The 23,484-nt window shown below is 44.0% G+C and overlaps 1 protein-coding gene across 1 annotated transcript in view; it reads right to left on the bottom strand.

The window, feature by feature from the left end:
• The window catches only part of tenm4 (teneurin transmembrane protein 4), a 142,374-nt gene that overhangs the window by 95,963 nt on the left and 22,927 nt on the right, over nt 1–23,484 (bottom strand). Inside the window, exons 4-5 of the mRNA XM_088380778.1 lie at nt 8,571–8,728; nt 331–507 (exon numbers count right to left, since the gene is read on the bottom strand). The gene's annotated coding sequence lies outside the window, so the exon portion shown is untranslated. The remainder of the gene's footprint in view (nt 1–330; nt 508–8,570; nt 8,729–23,484) is intronic.

Raw genomic sequence — 23,484 nt, 5'->3', positions numbered from 1 at the left:
CCATTTCCTTTATCCATTTGAAACAGCACCACAGATGTTCACTCCAAGTCCCATTAAAAATGAACACATCATCATCATCATCGTAGCAAGCGTAACGACATGTTCGGGACATCCTACACACAGCCCCTGGCTCCTATTTATTGACAAGCCCACATCTCGTCACGTATGAACGAGAAGAAGCACGCAGGTAGACCAGAGAGCGAGCGAGGGAAGGAGCTGTGCACGGCCGGGACCGAAGGTGCGGTTCAGAAGGGGAGGGGGCGAGGAGAAGAGAGGAGAGCCACATCTGCGCGCACGATGTATATTTCAATGAGCATTTCTGCAGCTTACCATGGTGAAGACAATGCAGCAGGTCCCGTCCGGGTCCACACTTGACTTGACGAGCTCTCCACTCGCAGACGCACGTTATTTCCACAGTGCACGATGCTGTGTGAATCGGAGGAGGGAAAAAAAAAGAGGGCGCAAAATTGTCCTGTTCTCCTTCTGTGCGCGGCGCTCCAAAAAAATCTAAAAAAAATAAAAGCGCTGCTGCTCACACGCACGTCAACACGTCCACGTTGTTGGAATGCGCGTGATTGTTCCTTGAGGAGGGGAGGGGGGGGAGCAGGAAAACGAGGTGTCACGGTGCCAAGGCGGCCAAGCGATGTGCATGCAGGGGAGTGACAAGCTGCTTCTGCTTCTGCGTGCTCCCGCTCACTGAGCACACGCGAGGAGGCGCAGAGCGTGCGTGGACGCCCCCTTCGGTGCGAGGAGGCTGGAGTCCCTGCAAGTGGCTGCTCTCGCTCTCTTGCTCGCTCGCTCACTCTCCCTCTCGCTCTCCCTCCCTCCCTCCCTCTCTCACTCATCAACTTGCTGCATTCATATTTACATTACAACACACGTGTAGTGGCCAATAAATATTTTTGGGGGACACGCCGTTTATGGTTGCAGACTTTATACTCAACAGCAACATATAAAGGCATAACTCAACAATTAAATGCAAAAGAATTGAAGAAAACAGGAAGTAAGGCAGATTGCAAAAACACAAATAAATATGATTTTGGAAAAATTGATTACAGAAAAGCACGTATTGAGTGTTAAGATAATTTGTATTTCCTGATATTTATTGAGCAATCATTTTTTATATCAGTGAAACACCAACAGTATGTTGGGCAGCACTCAACTCGCAAATATTTCTCGATGTTAATCCTTGGATGGATGTTCACTCCCACAACGGCGCAAAAGTCCCTTTCTAATTGTGCACATAACCAAAGAAGAAGAAAAAAAAGTTGGACTGCATTTTGTGCATACAAAATTGTTTTGGCAATAATTTCCCTATTGTTGCTAAAATAGCCTGCAGAAGTACCGAATGTTGTGTCCCCCCCCCCGTCGATGGACTATTTGACTTTGAGCCCGAAAGCCGATTTGGAGCAATCAATTGCCACCTTTGACGTGCGGTTTGGAAGGTGATGCAAAAGGGCCATCTGTCCCGTTCACGTCTTTTGTCCCACTTCTAAATCCGCTCGCCACTCACACTCGACGCCCGTTCCCAGCCCGAGCGACCGGTCAAGAGTTCCTGGCCCTGGAAGCGTGTTTGGTCGGCCCAGGGCTGGCTCGCGAGGGGTGGGTGGGGGGTTGTCGGTCCTCTAATTCGCCGCATTGTGCGCCAAGAAGCTAATCTGGCTGTGCGAGTGGAAAGTTAAAGATGCTTTCACATGGAAAACTGGAGACGGGGGGCCCACAGGGGGGATTTGGCCCTGCGTCCGTGTGGGAATGTTGGGTTTTTGCGTGCCGCCCTGGCAACGTTCTGCGATGGGGGGTGGAGGCGGAGTCAGCCGTTTCAGAGTGACCACTGTGAAGGTGTGGCCATGATATATATATTTTTTTAACATAATAAACGACATGCGAGTGATATATTTGCAATCAAATTTTACAAACAAATTTTGCCTTGAATCTCTCAAGTTGGTCTTAATTTTATTTGCAGGTGTTGCCGATCCGATTAAGCCTTGTGCTCCGACTGTTCTTGTGTTTTGATCGTTTCCTTTAATAATTTACCAGGTTTGCTGCGAACTTGTGCGGCGGGCGCGTGTTCTTTTGTTCTTGTCATAGGGTAGAAAAAAAAACGTGTTTGCTTTTGAGACAAGGCTCAGAGCTGCGACTCCAATTATTCGCCCCATAAAATCCCTAATTGGGCTTCGCTTGGCTTTGCTCTACGACGCCTCCCCGCCTCTTTTTTTGATGGTTTTGCCCTTCCTTCTTCTGTGGCTGCTGCTTCTTACTTTGAAATCTGACTTAATCATTAAAACACGAGCACGGCTTCTGCTTTGTGAAGCGAACGGCGCCTGATTTTTTATCTTCGTCTTGTGAGGATATTTTTTTTTCATATCAGCGGCTTTGCATCCTGTTGAATCAGGTTGTGTGGTATTCTGGTCGAGAGGTGAGATTTTTGATTCTCTGTGTTTTTCTATTTTTGCAGATCTACAGAGGAGCTTGGTGTGCGCCGTTGTGGGTGAGAGCACAGCCGACATGATTTGACAGAAATGATAGCGACGTCTTCCTTTCCCTTCAAATGCAGTAAGAGTTAAAGCATACATTTGAAAAGTTTGAATCCTGTGATGCAACGCTTCAGTTTAGCAATCATCTAAGTCTGTACACTGGGTATATGGACGCAGATTTCCGGGAAGCTTTTATGTCTGCTTTAGGTTTGACCCCAGAGAGATTGGCAGTCAAAAAACATAGCCTCTTGCTAACGAGAAAACTTTCTGCTTGAATGAGCCTCTGATTCCCACTGAATGCTAAACAGAACACGCAAGAGCAAAGCGACCTGTCATTTGAGTCACCCTGGTGATTGTCGTTCAGCTGCAGAAAAGCTTTTTTTAAAACGCATTTTCAGCTGTGATGTGCCCGAAATACCTCTTGCACCTTTTGATTTATTTTTTATTTTCTCATTAATATACCGAGTCGCCATCTCTGACGTTCTCGCGAGGCTGTAAAAGGATCAGGCCTCTGAGTGTCGTCCATGTGGACTGATGAAAGATTAAAAGGATTGTTGAGATTGAAGGCACATTTAGTACCCCGCTGAGGTCCAATTTGGCGTCCCTGCGCAGACGGCGAGGCTCTAACGACAAAAAAGAAAAAAACATAGTGGCGGAACGACGGCGCTCGGTTGTGATGCGACGTGGACGGAGGAAAAGTCGTGGAGACATGGCAACCGGCGCAAGCCTGCAATCATTTGCAGTGTGGCCAATCTCTTTCTGCACTAATGGCTCTGCGGGGGCATACAACCTGCAAACAATAATTGCGCCATGGACACACGCTAATGGAGGGGTTTAGATTGTGCCTTGTGTTTTTAGCACAAATCCCTCAAGTGTCATGTTTTCACCAGAATGCGACACGTACGGTACTTCGAGGTGGTGAAGTAAACAGGAAAAATCCTTCTACTCAAACCGCCCTAATTTCAATGGGTCAGATGAAAATATGTAACTTGAGGTAATTTGCGCAACCTGTGAACCACAGAAAAACTTTCAGTAATATTAACAATATATCATATTTCATCACATAATATCGGATTATAAAATAAAGTAATTTTAAATATATTTATGAGGGCGTCTGGAAAAAAATATATATCTGCTCTCCCTGATCGCAATCATTTTAGAGCTCCTACTCCAGAGACCCAACTATTAGCATACAAACAATTGAGAAGTCTATTTCCATCCCATAATGTGCCATGCTTACTTTGATCACAGTTCTACTCAGTTTGTGACGAGAAAACGGCACTTGCCCTTGAACACAGTCGCCCTTTGAGCCGACACTGAACTGCAAGATGACGAGCAGCGACCAGCGGTCCTAACAACTGCGTGTCCGTCAAGAAGAAGTTGCAGTCTCGACGAGAGCGACAGGTCGGACCTAGTCGAGTTTTTGACGTCTCGCCACCACTGCGGGCTTTTATTACGTACCTGGACGTGTGAGCGCAAAATAACAGCATGTCACTGGAGAAGCTCAAGGAGCGAGTCGCTGTTAAGTGCTAATGCGCTGCATGTACTGGTGACTCACTCACTTCCGCAACATCGACTGAGAGTCGTAGATAAAAGAAAAAAGGGGAATAAATAGGTAAAACTAAAGCAACATCAAACTTAAATTTAAAGTGTTACACATTTTGCATATATTCTTTATCCTCTGTTAAAACATCTGCTATTACTGGAGCTTACTTAACTGTTAACTCTTCTTTGCGTCTGTATGATTGTAATATACTGCCACCCGGTGGCCAAGGTGCGCAAACCGAAAATAGCACACGAGATACAATGAATTAATGGCGTTCTCATTCAATTCAAGAGTTTAAATGATTCCTCCGTTTCAAACCAGCATTACATGATGTTTCATTTGGGCATATTTCTATTAAAGTTTTTTGTTTTTTGTTTGTTTTTAGTTCAAAATAAACTTCCATCAGTCAATGGGGAAAGAACATTGGAGTGTTTTGAATTAACCAAAATGGTCACAGAAGAATTTCTAAAAGAAGCTTGCAATGGTAACCAGTTTTGGGCCAAACCATGATGATTTTGATGCTAAAAGTAGAGCCTTAGCTTGCAATGAAGGCACAAGTTGACTAAAAGCTCGGAGCGCTCCCACCGCGCACGCTTCCTCCCATAAAATGCGTCTGAGTTATGACGGGCCGCCGCCTTGTAAAAACGGAAGGCGGCGCATAACCGAGTCGTGTGGCGTGTCACGACCCGCCTATCATTACATTTTATAGCCGCTGATTCCAGGAGCAACCCGGCTTTTGGCTAGCCCGATACATGCTAGCCTGAAGAAGCAGGCTAGCATTAGTTTTGGAAGGAATGGGGGAAATCTCTTTTCCGATGCGCTCCTCAAAACCGAGTACTCTCACGTTGCGTACGCCAAGGTTCACCAATATTGTGACACATGGGGTTACCACGGCAACAGAGGCTATTCTCATTATCGCAACTAAGCTTAGGATCAACCCAATTTCGACAAAGCCGTTCCGTTAAGCGACCAAATGACTGAGTGTCGCCGCTCATCTTTTGAATGTGGATCTTTTATTAAGCGTCCAAACAACGGTGCCGAATGCTAATGCTCATGCAAATCATCACCCGAGGCGGCGATTCAACACAAATAAGAGCCTTACAAGGACTTTCAAGTCAAAGGGACTTTAATATTCATGTTGAGATCTGGGTGACTGCTAAATTAATTAGCCGCAATGTGTAACAGCAAACGCTAACTCAAAGGATGCCCATTAACAACAACCAGTTTGTCTTGCTGGGTCACTTAGAAAATTTACAGATTGGCAACACAGATCATTTGTGTTCAAGGGAATTAGATTTGGAAAATTCCATTTTTATTACTTGTAAACAAATACAGCACAGCAATTGTTTTTTTCTTTTAGGAACCTATTTGCAGAATGTCATTAATATTCAATATGAGATAGGAAAGCTTGTCCAAAACAGACTAAGCTTGACAAAAATTGAGTCATATAAAAAAATAATAAAAATTCTCCTCCAGTCAAAATATTCGATGTTAAAGAATATTTCGAGAGAGCCCGACAACGACAGCGTGCGGGGCTGTAGTAATCCCAGCGGCCAATCAGCAATGATGCCCATAAAGACTCCAGTTTAACCTTACAGTATCCAGGGAGGCTTGACCTTTGTGTGAAGATGAAGCTTCCTTCAGAACTCCAGCGTGGCGAGTCGACGATGGAGTCTGCGATCAATAGTGTGGCCGCTCGCAACGTCGGGTAAAAATAGCAAGCAGCCACGGTTTTCCTTACATTCTGTGCGGGCCATCTGGTTGGCGAACGTGGTGCGAGGCAGCAGGACGAAATACGGAAACATTTTCCAAGACGAAAACTCCGACAGGATGTTTCTTAGTTGGTGCAAAATTCATTGTTTGCTTTTTGTTTTCCTGAGAAATATGATACAGCACCACAAATAATTCCTCGGGTGTGGTGCTTTTTTTGCATTCTAATTAGAGGCGCTAAAAATCAGGAGTGTTTTAAGAACCGACAAATTAAAAAAAAAAAGCTCCCACTTTGTTAAAACTACTCCAAATTACTACATTTAAACATCCAATGATTAACTTTTTTTAATCTTTTTCTTTTCTGACTGCTAATCCCATCTGTGTTTTTCCAAAGGAATTGACAAACTCATTATTTCAAAGGAAACTTTTTAATTAACCTCCTTAATTAACCTTGAGCGCTTTGCGTTGACGGCTCCGTTCCAAAGATCAGGGTTTTTTTTAGCTTCCCTAAAATGATATCCCCCAAATCGGTACAGACGCTCACTTTATTGACTTGCGCTTCCACCCATCCGCTTATTGTGAGATGACCCGGAGTAGTCACATGACCCCGGACGCCACATGAACACTGGCGAGTTGATGAGTCGTTGATGGAGCGGTCGCTGAGGTTGCGGTGCGAACGGAAGCTACGCTCGGCTGGCTTTCGCGTGTCCATCTGGCCCGACGCCATCCTTAAAGGCAAAACCTGGGCCAACGACTTTTATTATTTGGAAAGGTGGGGGGACTCTGATCAGCTCAGAGTCTATTTTCCACTTCTTAGCGCCTATTGTCCTCGCTTGCAAATTGTTCGTCTCCACGGAAAGAGAAAGGCCGCACCAAAAAGTCACAGCCGTTGACCCGAAATTGAAAATTTCAAAAACCAATACGCCGGGAAAGCGACCAATCGGATCAAGCGTCCTTTTTTTGAGTCGGCCTTGGATGAGGCGTCTTCCAGGGCCATCTGTTATTTTGCATCTTGGACCGATTTGAACTTGATCAAAAGACAGCGGCTGGCCCGGGAGCCAGCTAATGTGCTCATTAGCATTGGCCAGGGTGCCCGCGAGCATTCGCCGGGCATTAATGAAGTAAAGCGGGGCGCCAAACAATGGGAGCCCGGTCTTGCTTCGGAATGCTTACCCAGCCGCACACGAGGGCTCCCTAATGACCCGACAATGTCGACTTGGCCGCAGTTCAATAGGCTCTTGTTGGAAAAAAAAATCGACTTGCTTCAACATCTTCTATGTAGACACGCTAGTTTTTTAATTCACTGGAGCTCCCAGTCATGAGTACAGTCTTTCCTAAAAACACTGGCCATTGCCATAAAAGCCACACCCTAAATAATTAAGACTCAGACAACCTTATTGATCTTGGGGCAGCTTACGGGACCAAATGCACATTCCGCCTAAACAAAAACTCAATAGGACAAGGTCGTAGGAGACGTGCTAACGAGAGGAACGGGCCGCGGCACAGGTGGAAAGAAAGGAAGAAATAATGCAAGACAATCATTGCAAGGTGTCTCGTTCAATAAATGCCTCACCTCAACTTTTAACGTCCTCAGGAAATTGTATCACAAAAAACATGCCCTAAATAATTGTAAATGTCTTCAGGAAAATGTTCATCGCGAAAATAAACCCCGCCCCAAATGGCTGATAGATATTTTGTACGATCAAGAATATGTTGAAAGTGTTTTCTAATCTGAATATAAGTCTGAATATTAACAATCACTTTAAAAATAAATAAAATAAGAATGAAATAATAAATACAACAAAATAAATAAATAATATATAAATAATAACAACACCTCGCCTCTAATAAACTGCGCCTTTTATGCATCAGGAGGATGGCCTCAATTCGAAGAGAAACCTCACTCCAAAGAATCTCAGCTCAACATCACGCCTCCTTATATACCTTCAAAAACACTCTCCGTTCTAAAAGAAACTCATTCCTCACCTCAAATAAATGCTTTTTTTTTTTTGCCTGAGGGACAATAGCCACCACTCTGAAAGACAACGTTGTAACTAACCGGGTGTGTCAGACCCTTAAATGCCACTTCACGTCAACTTGACGTCTCCTTTGTTTTCCCTTGAGACAACGGCCTCTACCGTAACAGAAACAAGGCCACAAATAACCGCCGTAATAGAAACCATTCCCCAAATAGTGCCGTCTGTCCGTCCGTCTGTCTGTCCACCGCAATAAATGCCTCGCCTCAAAGAGACACCCGGATTTGTTTTGGGCCGGCGAGATAAACGAGGCGGAGGACACGGCGTCTCAGCGGGGTGCCGCTTGACGGAGCCGCAGCTCGACAGTAGATCACCGAGTCGGACGCTTAGTGGAAATTCCCAATGTCGGAGATGCTTGGGAATATCAATAGACGTGTGATTGAGAGCAACCTGATGGGGGACGCTGGGAGCGGCAAGCAGCCAGATACTAATCAGTCGGCTGTCGCTACACTGCAGACACACAACATTACGTCCAAGACAGGATTCTTCCCTCAGGATCTTACGAGGAAATTCAGACTCTTAAGAAACACGGGCTAATAGCGTAGTGTTAGCATTTTGGCTAACACGCTGTGTTAACAGCTACATGTTACTTTGGTATTTTACAGTAGAACAGCATCAAGTGACACAATGCAAATAAATCACAATATTTCCAAACTGGCTGCATGAAAGACACAATGTGTACCACCAGAAAGAAGAAATTGCAATTCCAAATTTAGCATACTAATGATGACTTCAAAATGTAGCACACCGGGGGAGGAGTGTGACCTTTTCGCTAATGCCGTGTTTATATGAGCTGTGACTTACCGGCTTTGATTGTGCTGTTCTCGCTTTTGCTTCATATCATTATTATGATCATGCTTATTTGCTGGCGATGGCAGCAGTGTGGCAAGGCCTCTCACATTTTTTAACAGCATTTCACACACGCAAAATGGCCGCCAGTCTGTGAAAGCTCATCTTGGATACTGAGGAGAATAAACACAAAACAGAGGGGGAAAAAAAAAAATGTGTTATTCACGTTGTACCTCACACCAACTTGCACACAGGGAGGTGTAGACTTGCTCCACGAAAATGGAGGAGGGGTGGGGGGCACTTCCCCTTGTGTTTTGGAAACATGCTAAAAGGAATTCAATATGCCAAGCAGTTGAACAAGAAAAGCAGTCTCGAGATCAGCTTGCACGGCGCTATTAGTGAGTAACTGTGATCATTTGTGGAAACAATGAGACATTTGATATTCTCTTTTCAATTTAGTAGCTTATCGATATCAAGAAAAACACACACAGTGTTGATTCTCTTTGAATCGAATCTTACGTCAAATAATTAAAGCGGCGAATCCATTCCATGCGACGTAAACAGGATTTAAGTCCTCCAGGTGAGTTAAACGCGCCTATCGGCCCAACAAGCTGTTTAACGGTGGCGGTTTTCTGTCCCCTTCAAGGTTATATAGCGCGGGTGTCAAACTCAAGGCCCGGGGGCCAGATACGGCCCGCCACATCCTTTTATGTGGCCCGCGAAGACAAATTGTGCATCAAATTCGTGTGTCATTACTCGAATTGCAAATTGTCTTTGCTTTTAATCTTTTTTCTTTAATATTTGACCAGTTTTTACTCGTCTGATTTGAAAATGAGTTATTTGTCAGTTTGTTTTGTAGCTTTTACTGTATATAAAATGAGGTGCTCATACATTTATTTGGATTGAGTCATGATGGCCCTCCGAAAGAAGCTATGACTACAATGCGGCCCGTGAAAAAAATGAGTTTGACACCCCTGTTATATAGGGCTCTTTTTGAGCGTACGACCTCACTTAAGTAGTGTTTGTTTGAGGCTTTAGGCTCTCATGCTTTGGTCCCAACAAAAGAGGCCGTGTGCGTGCCTCGCTACGGCGCAGCCCTTCTCAAGGTGTCCTTCAACAAACCGCGTTTATCATCGACCTGTGTGCGTTATGCGTGTGTGCGTGTAAATGTGTGTTTAGCACGTTTGTGTCACTTCCATCGGCACGTCGACAAAAGCTCTCCATTGTTTTCACCAGAAGGTCGTGAAGGTGTAAATTGCGTCTCGTGACAATTGAGCAAAGTGTAAGCAATTTAAACGTATTTGTATGATATGGTGATTATTATCATAATAATTGCAAGTGAAGAATCGTGACTGTCACTGCTCGGGTCTGGAAGTGAAAGCGACTCAAGAATGCTGGAAACCGAGGTGGGTTAATGATGACACAAGAGGTCAGCTTGCGAGCTAGCTGTCGGCTAGCGCCTCTGGCCACAGCTTGGAAAACCTAGTGAAGATCAGATGGGATGGATTCCAGTCACCTGAGGCAATTAGGCTGGTATATTTTTGTGGTTCAAATAATGAGGAATGTTTGCTTTGATTGACGCTTTGATTGACGGTTGAACGGTCAGGCACTGTCTCGGGGCATTCGGCAGAAACGCCCGCAGCGTTCGGGCACGGTTGAACTTTTCCCAATTCTCAAGCCTCATTTTGGGTACTTTGTGATTTCTTTTTGCATCATTCAAATTTGGCAGGCTTGTCAGCACTCTTCTGGGAGTGTCCAATTTAGAAGATATTTGACATGGATTTTGACAGTCTTTGCAATGATTGGCCGGACTCCATTTCTCCTCTGTGAGGTTTAAGAAACAGAATGTTCTCAGTGGAAAAACGATATTTTTCACAAATCAAAACCCAGATCCTCTTTGAAAACGAAAGGGACAAGATGATGTTTCCCGTTTGATAAACTATGTCACTAGTGAGCTTTTGCCATCACAACGCCGGGGCTATTTAGGTCTCCGATGGACAATACAACAAGCCTTTAAAAGGACTTTAATAAGACTCGCGGATGTGATGGGATTCCCGTGGGGGTGAGAGCGGGGGTCTTGTCTTGACAGAACAAGGAGGGGGGTAAGAGGGGGGGGGGACTGGCTGCAGTTCTGCTTCTTGTCCCGAGTCTGAGGAGGCTCAGTAAGGCTGTAGCAGCTGAGAAAACATTTCACCGGGAGACAGACGACGCAAAGTAAAACCAATCTTTTTCTACCCCCGGCCAACAGCTGGAACAATAAACGCTGTGATTTAGGACGGGTTAAATCTACCTCCGTCGAACACAAATAATCTGGAGGCTATAAAAGTAAAACAGCGGCGTAAAACCCCGGATTAGCCGGCCCGCCGTTTGGTTTTTAGCAGACGTCTTTTGACGATATATTAACCGACATTTTTATTCATTTGCCCGCTCCTGTTACACGCCGATTCTTCAGTCGCAGCTGCCGCGGCATTTTTACGCGGCTCCTCGATCGCACGCCGTCTGTACTTGTAGGTCATTACGTCCACATTTCTGTGCGTCAGCTGTGGGAAGTAATAAAGTCCAAATACATTGTTCCTGAGGTGAAGCACATTTTCCAGGTATCTACAGTGCATCAATAACTAAATCCCAATTTTTGGATTTCATCTCCCCCTCACCTCACATCCTAAGCGCTTTCCGTTTCCTCACCTTCGACTAAATTATTTAGGCTTTGTTTGGCTAATGAGGCTAATGCACATTTGAATGCACAACAGCTAAAACCTGCTGACAAAAACAAATTTCATCGCAGGGACGTTTTACTCGTGCGTAACTTAAATGAAACCTTACACTGACGTTTTTTTGGGGTTTTTTTTGCAAAGGCCATCATATTATCCTGAGGTAATTGCGATATTAACCTTATTTATTCCAGCTGCCGCACTGTACACAAACGCTATCCCGCTAGGCTATTTTTGTATATGCAGCGAGCTCCCAAAATGTTTTTTTTTTTTTTTTGGCAGCCACAAGTAGAAAAAGCACATTAGTCAGCTGTAAAATTGACATGGAATTCACACCGAACTCTCATCAAGTCCCTCGGTGGAGGAAAATGACTTCCACATCACGTTAATTTTCATCGGAATGTGCCAAAAGTGCCACAGGCTGTTTAAATCACAACCTATGGGCTCGTGGGCGGGACGTTATGGAAGTCAATGCAGCTCTGGAGCTGAAAAGACCTTAAATGCGGTCTGGGAGAAACGGCCAGGCTTTTAATTAGTTTCCACGCCAAATACAGCATTGAGAACACAGACCCCGCTAGGGTCACGGAGAGTTTGCGCAATATTAAAATCCAGACATGCAGAGCGAGCAAACGCTACGGAGGAATAAATATAAGTTTTTCAACTCAATTTTGGACGTGCTGTTAAAACTCAGGACCCCTGCTGGGAAGCCAAAGGCCGTGCTGTTGTGTCGTGGCTCCTTCCAGCGGGTTTACTGGACCGCTTTGCGCCAGATTTCCCTCAGCCTGGGACCAGTGACAGCTTAATCTCCCGAGAAACATAAATCCATCTCAAGATTTCCTCCTCCCAGCGGTTTAGGATAATCACCAACAGCGTCTGCGCTCGGTTGCAGACAAATCAGTGATTATCAGCGCTGGCGTTGAAGTGGAGAAAAGACAGAGAGAACGTTGGGCAGCCGGCGTTGCGAGCAGAACGGAGCCGAGGGAAATCTCCATTGTGCGCACAAGCTGCACTGAGTCATCCGTCAGATGTTGGTCAACTTGTAATGAAATAGTCCACTCGTGTTAATAAGAATTACTTGTCATTTCCTGAGGCGTTCCGCACTACATTTCCTGCCATAAAGCCTTCTCGGAGGTTTCATTGATTTCACGTCCGCAGCCGGCCGGCCGGCGTGTTATTAGACTCCCGGCAATTCAATTCTGGTTATTAAAGGCCAATCGCTGTGGCTGTAAACAGATTATGACTGGACAAGGCAAAAAATACTTGGGGGAGAAGAAATTGGGAATATTTCGAGAAAGGCGACATTTTGGGGGAAGACTCTGTGGACTAGCCACAGCTGTTTACTGGAAGTTGTTGCTCTCGTCGATCAAGGAGCTATCTTAGTAGTATTTAGTATTTTAGCACAGACAGACGGCATGGGTAAACTCAAAATCATTGCGCACACAAAAATTCGCTTGGTGACTAAAGGACAAACAGGGCCAATAGGAACAAAACAACTAAGTGGAAGCACAAAAAAATAACTGTTGAGATCAGAGATTAAGACACATGACTTGAGTTTCATGTGCAGCTAGCTAGCAGCTAATGCAAACTGTAGGCATCAGTCTCTTGACTCAGATTTAAAATTAACCAAAAAACTGCCTAAGTTCATTTACATTTTGATATTTCTTAGCAAATTGTGGTGGTTAAATATTTTTGTTCTACTTTCTTCCTTCTACCATGTATTGCAATAACGTTACATTAAGCATGTGGCGCATTCTGACATTTCCTGTTAGAGGCCTTTAATTCTCCGAAAACGCCACGAGGGGCTCACAGTTGTATGTTTCAATCCCTGCCTGCCGCTCTTAAACTTCATCTGTAAAGTAATTGGATATTTTTAACGTACGCGTATTAGCGTCCGCTCTGACGGCTGTCGGCACTCGGGCTCGCCCGTCCCACCGAAGGAAAGTTGAGAACTGTCAAGCTCTGCGTTGCCCGTCGCCACAAACGGAGGCGAGGTCTGTGCTCGCAACGCTCCGTTTACACGCCACGGTGAAATAGCGCCTGGAAGTCCTCGCCAGTCCAGCGCCGTTTGGTAACATGAGGAACGGGGATATTTCTGCACTGACAGAATGTCAAGCGCCAGGAATGTAATGAGCTTCACCGCCATATAAAATACGCACAAGATACTTAAGGAAAACACTGCTTTAACTGTCCTGTTACGTTTTAAAGATTGGAAATTTGAAAATGTAAATAGTAAAACTTATTTGGCTTTAAAAACATTTAATATAATAATCCTAATAGAAAATAACATTCTTATTATTAAACATTTATCAGATTATTAATGTTTAAAATAATTTTCAATATAATTTTTTGCACATACGTACTAGTGATCCTGTGTTTTTTTTTAATTTATAAAACCTTAAGCTTCGGCCCTTAAGTAATACATAAGAATGAACTCCGATGGTATAGCGCTTTTTTTTTGTGTCTTTCTAAATCAGATTCCAAAAAAGGAAGATGTCAACTGAAATCAATTCATCTTTGATTAGCGGCGACAACAGAGGAGGGCAGATTGGCGCGACGGCCTTAATTGGAGTCCCGGCACCCCGGGAGATGCTGCGACCTTGCTCTTATCTCTGCCACCTCATGCATGATTGATAAATAAAGAAGAAACGCAAGATGCCTTCCAAAGCCGAGCTATCTAAGCTCATTACGGGCCGGGCCCGGCCGTTTAATTTGCCGGCCGCAGATATGAGGGGACGGCTCAATAAACATTTCATCTCATATTTGCTCGCTGTGTCACCGCCGAGTTAAAAATAAAACAAAAAGACAGCAGTTCCACCTTGAGAATTGCTTTTATTACACTCATGAATTATTGAAATTGAAAACGTCGTGTTTACCTCCCGATATCAGCGGGACCATCCCGAGCTTTACTTGCGCATTCCGCAACATAAGTAGCACGGGCGCCTCTCCAAAGACTCCCGCTTTTACAGCCTTGTCACCGGCTCGACGCGGCTAAATAAAACAAGCGGCGAGCTTTTTCTTTAGATCTTTTCTTCAGGCAAAATAAACAAATTTAATGCGGCCCCGACGATAACAGCCGAGCGACGTTATCCCCAAACTCCTTTGGATTGTTTCCTTTATTTGTCAAGGACCGCGAACAGGAAAAAAAAAACGTAAACTTAGCTTTACATCAGATTATTGCTTTGGAACAAATTTTGGTTTGCACTTTCCTGTGGCAGGTAAAAAAAAGAAATGCACACTGGCGAGTTTTGATGCACGGCCTGGATATCGTAATTGGTCGCAGTGACGTTTGCCAACAGTTGGATTGGTCGCAAAGAACTCTTCTTATCATCAGGTCCTTTTGAATATGTCGTGTGTGTGTGTGTATATATATATATATATATATATATATATATATATATATATATATATATATATAATTAACATATATTTAATATATATACATTTACAATGTTACTGTGACATACTTTAGTCTGCTACACACTTGTTAGAGCACTTAATAATTCAGATCAGAACCGCTTTAGAGAAAAAGACAGTCACGTCAGTTACGAGATGAAAAGGTTTAGACATCTCACATTCGTCTGGGATAAACAGAGATGTGTCACGCTCAGTATTAGAAAGTGTGTGTCGTGATCATGATAAATGATGCGGTTGATACAGTGAATGAGGATTGACGTTCAAAATAATGAGTACCAGCGTGCGTTAGTCACACAGTATACACAAATACGAATTGCACGACTCGCTCACAAGTCGTGCCTTGAAAAATAAACTGTAGTTAAAAGGAGTCGATGCTGGCAGGCTTGGTTTCTTGAGCTCGCTTTCGAACCGTTAATCAATAAAGCCCCCCGGGCCAATGAGACTGTCTGGAAATGTTTATTCCAATGTGCTCATATTACCTGGAAAGCCAGCTGATAACTTCAAGATGAATTGCGCCCGCAAACGGGCTATTAGCAGTCGGCCCGTGTGCGCCCGGCCGGCCGAGGGCCTGTGCCGGGCAGCGTGTAAGGCGACACCACGCGAGGTGGCTTTGCTGTTCCCGGGAGCGATGATTGCGCGTGTAATTGCTTCCATGAATCGGCTCGCCATGTGTGCCGCATTATCTCAGCCAAAGAGAAATCAAAATACACGCAGGTGAGCATGTCGGTTGTTGTTTGAAATGACTCGCTATTATGTCATGGAATCCTGCTGGAGCCGAACCTTTGAGGAGCCCCTGTGTGATGTTTTTAAATGGGGGGGGAGTTTGTTCAACCTTTATATAATTGCAGGGCCCTGCAAACAAGATGGGACCACATGGAATTTGGGGGTCCACAGAGGGTTCTTGTTCTGACTAAATCCAACACCTGAGGATTGTTGTTGCACGTCAACGCGAGGAGCACGTAAGTTTGGAATGTCTGACACGAGCCGCTGATGTAAATGAGGTCTTAAAACACGTCGAGAATCCTTGCGCCGGATGTAGCAAAGCGGCCCCAGAACATAACGAGATCTCTCCAAACTTATAAAAAACATAAAATAGTTGTGAGATTTTAGTTGCACCCTGCACAGATTCGAGACAGCAGGGTGAAGCAAAAACAACAAAATGGTAAATAAAATAAAATTCTTTTGCTGCCATTTCCTCGGCCACCCCAGGGGCACCCCAAAGAAAAAAAATCCTAGCTCCGCCAGTGGTCCCGCCAAGCTGTTCAAACGAAACTTTTATTTTTGTTTTAGCCAACATGTAAAAAAAGCGCTAACATTTCACACAACAGGAGGTCTCACTCCCGCAGGATGGCAGGATATATATGTGAAAAAAAAAAAAAAAATTCATGGGGGGGTCACATGGCCACACTCCCCCGACACCTGCCTGGATAACCTTTTGCAGCTGCAGCTCATGAATACATATCAGTTCAATTTAACACTTGGCTGCCTGTTTCAGTGAACTTTTGTATTATCTGCCCGCTGTGCACGCACGTGTCACGTCGTATATGTCAAACATGGAAAGGAAACTGCACAAAATGGAAAGCACTGAGAAAGCATCGCAATAGTTTGGCTAACTACATCATGAGAATTCTGAAGAGCTGACACTGAACTGAAATATGAAATTTTCTCAGGGGGAAAAAAAATAGACTGGCACATGTACGTTGCCTTCACGACATTTACAAATACCAGCTGTCAAGCGATAACAAGGAGATTCAAAATCTTGAGGATCCCTAAAAGATGGTTTGAGAGTGGAACACCTCCACATGCAGCATAATGCAGTCAGCGCACGCATGACAAGGACAATGGGACCTTCCACGGCAAAGCCCCGCCCTTCCACATCCTGCTACCATATTAGCGACTCAACATTCAATCAGCAGGTGCGTTCAGGCGGCATGACATTTACCGACAAAGAGGGGGCTGGGACCTTCGTGTCACAGGCTAATTATGGGCAACGCGCTCTCTGACGCAATTAAGAGCACAGTATGAGCCAGAGCGGGCGTTCTGTGGATGACGCCACCGGCAAGGCGAGAAACGCACGTGAGCTTATCGTTTGATCATCAATGAGAAAATCATACTGACAGGAAACATAATTATTTATTTGTCGAGCTGAGCAAAAAGTAGCGACACAATTATAGTTATACAAATTAAGATTATAAAAGATGACTATGAACTTTTTTAAAATTGTTTTCATTTCTAGGTGAAGTTCAACAGCAGCCAAAAGCCTCGCTCGCCGCCTCCATGTGATCAACTTTCAAAGCGGCAGCTATCGACACCCCCTCGTATGATTTACGATATTTCCCCGCGCAGTAACTGCAAGCAGATTTGAACATCAATTCCTCCAGATGCTGATGAGACGGAATTTTAAAGCGTCCGCGGCGGTTCGATACTGATAAACTGCGTTGGCGCACACTCACTCGGGTAAAAAAAAAAAGCGTTATACGCAGATTTATCGCGCAAATCTTTGCAGCTATGCTATGGCACGTAGTAAATTTGGCAAATAAAACAGCATCTGGCGCATTTACGCTGCATTTCAATGCCCAGGCGCAAAACAAGGATGTGAGGGATAATGCGTTCATTAAGTCGCGTGCAAGTAGCAAAAAAAAAAAAAAAAGAAAAACGGGGGATGTTTTTCATAAACATTCATTCTGATACACATAAGCACGGAAATTGAGCAGCCCAAGAAGGATTTAGATAGTCGTGTGTCAATGATAATTTCCCCAAAGACAACAAAAAGTCACTCCAAGGTTTATTTTAACAATCGAGGCAACAGCTCTGAACACCAATGGTGCAGCAACACATGTAGACAGATAATGTAATAATATTCATGGGCACATCCTCTCCCAAGAAGATCAACAGCGCTGACTACTCTTATGTGAAAACCGCTTTTAGACTTAAAAGATTGTTTGGTGTAAACACAGTCACCATTACGAGCAAATTACATCCCGTCGGCGTGCAACGTCTAGCGGACTAACAAGGTTTATCATAGGAAGGCATTGCAAAGGCTGGTTTGTCCTGCGTAAATTTGCCGCCGCGCTTGTTTTAGGATCATCCAAACAGATGCTTTTGTTAAAAAAAATAAATAAGAATAACGGTGATCCAATACGTGTCTAGCGGAGCGCAGCGACCGACAACAAACTTCCCCTTAACGCTTGTCGTTTGCAATTACGTGCTCAATGCGAGTAGGCGGCAGGTGATTGACCCCGACATGTTGATTTTTTTCTTTTGTTGTGTGTGTGTGTGGGAACACAGCCAAAAACAACAGCAATGATTCAGCTGCATTGCTGCACATACTAATTGTTGCCTTCCAACACTTTCTGATATTGGCACTGATGGGGAATTAAAAAAAAAAAAAAAGCCCGGCGTTGGAAGTCGACTTTGATTTGCTGATTGTAGACATGACGCGATGCTTTTGCTTTTCATAATCTTCGGGATGATTGATGGAGGCTCATTTGGATCCGGTTCAGCGTTACCGAAAAAAGGAAATTAAGCACACACTTGATTTATTGACATAATTAACGGTAAGATGTGACGACGTACAAAGAGCAAGCCGGACAACTCTGCTATTATTAGATTCAAATGGTTGTTTATCAGTTGAATCCCTGAAAGTGGCCATTAATGTCATGTACAATTGGTTGAATCAAAGCCGGGATGTTTGGCGAGATGCGTTTTTGATGAATATTTAATCATTAATTATTGTTCCGTCTTTGCCTTTTCTGTCAAGCTGTTAAGCACTTTGTCCGACGCGATTGTTCACAGCGTCGGTTTTCATCAAGTATTCATGATATACTGCCTTCGGATTTGATGCGAGCGGGCAGTTTGAAGGAAATCACGGCATCGGGATAAGAATCGGCGGATTTTACGAGCACACGAGGAGGAAATTTGCAGTCAATTTGCATATGATTGCTAGTAAATTTGAATTTGGCAAGCTCATGGCAAATATTGAGGCTCATTTCATGGAAAGATTATATTCCAGGATAGCTTTTGGGCAAAAAGCATTTTGTTTTGTCACAAACCTGACGTGAATTGCAAAAATATATTGAAGTTAGCGATTAAGAGCCAAAGTTTAGTTCATGAAATTTCGACTTAAATGCAAGAATTTGTAATTTTATTTTTTTTCTTTCTTTAATGCGTATGGTCATGGTATCTCCGTGGCATGATGCTCCCGAATCTCCCGGTTATAGCTCAAGCGTCGCTGACTAGAACCTCCCACGCGGCCGCTTTGGCTTGTAAGGACGCGAGTGAGGAAGACGTACGCGTAATGGCATTCATTACAGGCCAGGCGGATGCAAATCGCAACGTGGAAGCCGAGCGGCGTCGAGGCTGACCTTGAAGAAGATGAGATGAGGGCGTAATGGATCACACCGCGTGCACGCAATCATCTGTGAAATGCCAGCCAACTTGCAAAGGGCGAAAATGCTTCGGCGCTGATGACAAAGCGACAAATCGTCGATGATCTGCGCCTGTGTGGCTTTTTGATGCAGCGGTAATGAAGCTAGCTTAGCAACAGTAATGACACTAGCTTAGCTTATCGTCACCATTCGCATCAAATCAATTTTTCAATCATGGGACGGTGACATGAATTTATACACCGGCAGCCGTATTTTAAAAAATCAATTCTGATTGGAGGCAAGCGTAAACTGGACTAATGTGATCTCTTCGAGCTGCGGCTATTTGATGCTCATCAAGTTTACTTTCTCGCTTTTTTTCCCCCCGCAAGTCATCTGGGAGAGACTCCATCAGGGAATGGACGACCTGTTGACCTGCTGTGTTTGAGGTTTAGCTTTTATACCTTCAAAAACAATACATTCTATCGTCATATAAATGGTGAAGAAAGACAGCGTGAAATAGCATAAAGCCCTCCAGCCGTGACACGTCTCCCCCCACCGCGGTTCCCTCCGTCTACGCAAACGCGACTACATTATTAATTATATTGTTGACGCGAGAAGCCAATTGAGGCGCTAATGAAAAGACACAAAAGACGCTCTTTGAGAATTCCAGCGCAAATCTCATTACATGTGCCTTTTTCAATTTGCTAGCATTCTCTGGGGGGGGTGCCAGTAGACGTGGGGGCACGCACAGAAGGTTAAACACGCGCTCGGATTAAAGCCGGTCAGTCAGACTGCACATGCTGATACAAACCGGCTGACACTTGGCGACATGGGCTCGTTTCCATTTTTTTATTTTATTTTTATTTTTTTACCTTAACAATCCATCTGCCTAATCGGGTCAAAGTTAGCGAGAGAACTCTTTTGTTACCTGGCGGTGTTTTTCAATTGCACAAGACCGACAACATGCTTTCTTGAAAATTCTGTTCAAACTATGCTCTGACTAACACGGAAAAAACAAAGGAGGTTATAACTGTCAAAAAGAAAAAAAAGAACGTCGCCCGAAGGGCTGATAAAAGTTACGATTCTAGAAAGTTCTCAAATATCATAATAAAAATTAAACTAGTTAAAAACATTAAAATGTGTAAGATTAAAAAAGAAAATCAAAATTTACTGTATTAGTAGGAAAATGTCAAATTGAAACAATACCAAATAAACTGAGGTGTACAATTAAAGTATAATTTTAAAAAAATCAACTTAAACTAAAAATAATAAAAAGTACAGGTTTAATTCAGACAAATAAACCATTGAAATAAAATGAGTAAAGGAGACAAAAATAGTCATAATAAATTATAAAAATATATATAGATATTTTTTTTAAATTAAATATATGGACTTATATAATTACCTTCCAATAAATATGTGAATAAGTTCAATACAAAATGCTCTCTGCAAAGCTAATGTGCCCGTAAATAAAGTTGTATTGTATTGTGTTTATCTAATCTGTATTTACACTGGGGGCAAATATGTGCATACCATGGGGGGGGGGGGAAAAAAAAAAAAAAAAACCTCCTGATGATTTTGGATAGGATTTGACTCAGCTGGTCAAACACAAAGTGATTCACGCAAGCGTCCATGTTTGTCAACCGTGGTCGTCGGTGGTGACGATAGGCCGCTCCCCGCCCCGCCGCTCACGTCGCATGGCTAAGCATCGCAGACACTCGGTGCCGCATCTCGCTTTTAAAATAAAAATGCAAATATCGTCATGGCCGCGATTGTCCGCATGCGAGCGTGAGATTAAAGAATTAAAGGATTGTTCTTGTCATATGACAGCGAGGATGTATTTTGGTGCCAGTGAAATAATTATAAACACAAAGTGGCGGCTTGCCGATGAAAGGTGATTTAATACCGAGATTTAATGGTTGTAATTAGTTGGGGGGGGGGGGGATGGCGGGGTACAACCCCCCCATCCTTTTATGGCAGCTCGGATGTGTGCGCCGATAAGGAACTTGTGCATAAAGGACTCCCTCAAGCATGTAAACAGCATTCAGTAAGCCACTTTTGCCAGTAGAAAGTACTTTTAATTAACTTGCTTTCCTTTTTTTTTTCATCTGCTCACGAAGGCCACAAGGAGAGTCAAAGTCTTTCTTGTTTACCCAGCAAAAAGCAAAACGCGGCTACGACGCGGGAGAATATTCAATGTAAATAAAGCTGCCAAACACTTAATCCCGCAGGAAGATGAAAAGTGACTAAGCCGTTGTGGGCGATTGTGAGACGGCGGCGCTCCAGTTGTGACTCGGCGCGATTATCAAGCCGGGACGACATCGGGACGCTTCAGGATGCTACGCGAGGACACCGCCCGCCGTGCGGCGAAATGGCTTGAAAAGAAGTTTTTCGAAATACAAGCAGGAATATAAATTGATGCTTTCTCGGGAAACAATATTTGTCAGCGTGTGCTTTCCGAGTCCGGATTTCGTCGCAAACGTGTATCCTCGGCGACTTGGTAATTTCTGCCATACGATTTGCATAGTAAGATGTCGCTTTGGGCGCAAAGAGTGTTTGATGAAAAGTGGTCTTAATAAGGACAAGGAAGGTGCCATTGCTGCTCAAACTGATGGATGAGCTGCCGGCTGCGATGTGAAAGTGGCCCGGCCTCCTCCTCCTGCTGCCGCTCTTGTTGGCGGGTTCAACAAAGTGCTATTTTCTCCAGGGGAGACGCGGCGTGATTGAAGTATTTTCGACAAGGCAGAAATGCGATGGCACGCACAACGCTGGCGACAGTGACACACGAGGGGACAGATTAGCGTGTACGGATGGCGGCGGCGGCGGCGTTTTGCCTCGCTTTATTGTGGGAGGTGACATAGTTCACCTCCGTGAGAGCTGCGGTACTCTGGACGTACCTCCTGTTGATTGGCCGAGCCGAAATAATTGTCCTATGTCATGATGCGTTTATGAAAACCAACATCAAAATGTATAGGTTTTAGGAGGTAATCCAATTAAACAGGTTCGCCGATTAATCGGTCAGGCCCTAATTAATAATTCATATTTATTATTAATGATTATTTATAACAGTATCCAGGGGTGTCGAACTCATTTTTGTCGCGGGTCATAGTACATGTATAGGCTACGCAACACTGTTTTGAAATCAGAGATGAGTAAAAATTGCTTAAATATTTTAAAAAGGTGAAAGATTAAAAACAGCAATATCTCTATTTTTGAAAAGTGAAGACAATTTGCAATTTTAGCATTGACACATGAAGTCACAATTTGTCTTGGCGGGCCACATAAATGATGTGGCGGGCCGTATCTGGCCCCCGGGCCTTGGGTTTGACATTGTGCACTATCCCAAATGAACCCTAGTGCTATTTTTTACTATTAATAACATTTTATTTTAGCATCTCATTTTAATGACCCTTGTGGTTCGTCGCGACTTCCTTGAAGCTGCTCGCCAACTGGCTGCGTCATCCTTCACTGTGAGAACGACGTAAGCGATATCCCGTCTCAAAGAATCAAAAGCGCGCTTCTGTCAGATGGATCTGATGCCGGCTGATGCACATATCAGTGTCGGCGTATAAATCCTGCTTGTCACCGTCAGCTGCCGTCGCCGCTTTTGTGTCGCGGGAAAATGAAACCATTACCTGTTAAGCTGACGCTACGGCCGCGGGGTCATTTTTCTTTCCAGCGACTTTTCCAATGAAAAGCAGACTTTTTGGACACTTGTGATTTAAAACACGTGGCGGCCCGTGAGTGACAGCTGGTGCTGATACTGGAGCGACACAAGGAATTAATCATTTTTTTCCACACAGAAACCAAGCAAAATTTGACAAATACAAAACTATTCTTAAAATGAAATATCTAAAATACGGATGATTATTCTTCTTAGAGCGTCACTTTTTACGATCATGGAAAGAGGGCGAGGCAGGCTAAAATATGACGCAATGTATCATGTTCGCCTGTCGCTATTGGGTCCTTCAGCCTTACCAAAAGGGCCCCTGCCCCGCCCATCCTCATCATTTCTCATTTTTTGACAAGCGGACGATGATATTTCGGGATCTGAAAGATATCTGCAGGTAATTGGTTCTGCACTTCGAGACCAGCGGGAGACGGAGCTGCTTTTTTTTTTTTAAGGTGTGATTGAATTTCAGTTGCTGTGGGAAATGGAGGGAGTGTGGGTTGGCTACTTTTGTATTTAATTTGAGTCTGTTCCATTTGCTTATTTTTTAGTGGACTATTTCTTTGCATTTTTGAAAAGCGCATTTTTTTTTTCACCTTGTAGCTGTTTGTATGTTTCCCAAAGTGCCTGCCCCCATAATTCACCTGTGAGGATCTTTTGCCAATAGCTGCCATTGATTTTGACTCCGAGGCAACCGAAGCCTCCATCGAAAAACTTTGATACTTATTTTTAAAAAGCTTTTGGACAACTCTGAGACAGGCCACGAC

Source organism: Syngnathus floridae, chromosome 7 (assembly GCF_059516105.1).
Source record: "Syngnathus floridae isolate MCC-2025c chromosome 7, RoL_Sflo_1.0, whole genome shotgun sequence".
Lineage (NCBI taxonomy): Eukaryota > Metazoa > Chordata > Actinopteri > Syngnathiformes > Syngnathidae > Syngnathus > Syngnathus floridae.
The sequence above is the reverse complement of the archived record's forward strand: the minus strand, read 5'-3'. Positions and strand labels throughout refer to the sequence as shown.